Source organism: Octopus bimaculoides, chromosome 11 (assembly GCF_001194135.2).
Source record: "Octopus bimaculoides isolate UCB-OBI-ISO-001 chromosome 11, ASM119413v2, whole genome shotgun sequence".
Taxonomy (NCBI): Eukaryota; Metazoa; Mollusca; class Cephalopoda; order Octopoda; family Octopodidae; genus Octopus; species Octopus bimaculoides.
The window spans coordinates 68,429,339-68,430,706 of NC_068991.1; positions in this window are offsets into that span (position 1 = coordinate 68,429,339).

A 1,368-nucleotide genomic window follows, 5' to 3' on the forward strand; every position below is an offset into this window, starting at 1 on the left:
AGAGAGAGAGAGAGAGAGAGAGAGAGAGAGAGAGAGAGAGAGAGAGAGAGAGAGAGAGAGAGAGAGAGAGAGAGACAGAGAGCAATATTATTTCAGGTAGACAAAAAAGCAAACTGGTAGACAGAGAGAGATAATGGCAGTGAAAAAAATACGAAAGAATTTCAGCGATCAACTTTGATACGCATAACATTTCTACTTCCACAAATTATTCATTTTTTTTTCATACTTTCATTCTGCAGTGTACCAAGTGTAAATCTTTCATTTCATCTCCCACTCCCACCGCTCATACCCTCGCTACATATAACTGTCCTTCTTTTGGCAAATTCTAAACCAGCGGATTCCATTACTGCTCTTAAAAACAATCATCTCATTATAGACAAACCTTTAACTGCTCCACTCGGCACACGTCAACTCGGTCAGTCACTCGCATTGATCTTTATGCAATAAAATTAAATCTGATGAGCCTTTAGATGTAGTGTTTCTCTTGATTTAAATCTCCTTTGACAATAGAGTTGACAGCAGTTCTATCGCATATATTCTCCAATTAGGTCTGCTTCTGCTTTATTTCAAGTAGTACACGCTACAACAAGATGGCGTCCAAAGAAGTTTTTAAAAATGTTACAGCCTTAAATACATTCTAACGTCTTCCTACACAGCTCTCTTGAAAAACATTTTTCCTCACTTCAATTACTTACACTTCTTATTCTTGATATTTTGTGCATTTCATACCTTCTTCATGTTTTATTGTGTTTTAAACTTCTACATTTATCCATTATGTTTTAGTATTTCATCATCGTGGAGAATATATCCTGTGTATTGGGTGTATGTCCTAATATATACACGAGAATAGACGCAACTGGTTTTACAATCATGTATAGGTAGATAAAATTATATATATATATAGATAGATAGATAGATATATGTGTGTGTGTGTACGTACAAGAAATCCATATATGCATATGTAGTGAAATAGTAGGGTGATACGAGGTGCTGCTGAAAAGTTTCTGGGTTTGGATAAAAGAAAATACGGGAAGATCAGTTAATTATGATTTTTATTCAACAAATTCTCCTCTCAAAATTCACACACTTATTGCAGCAGTTCTTCAGATATTTTTCTAAGCCCTGTAAAAGAACTCGGATAAGTTGGGCTTTCAGCCAGGCCCTTCGAGATAACTTTAAAGCCAGGAATTTTTCAGCACCGCTTCAAATACGTACAGATATGTAAACAGAGACCTACCTACCTGCCTACCTACCTACCTACCTACCTACCTACCTACCTACCTACCTACTTATCTATCTATCTATCTATCTATCTATCTATCTATCTATCTATCTATCTATCTATCTATCTATCTATCTATCTATCTA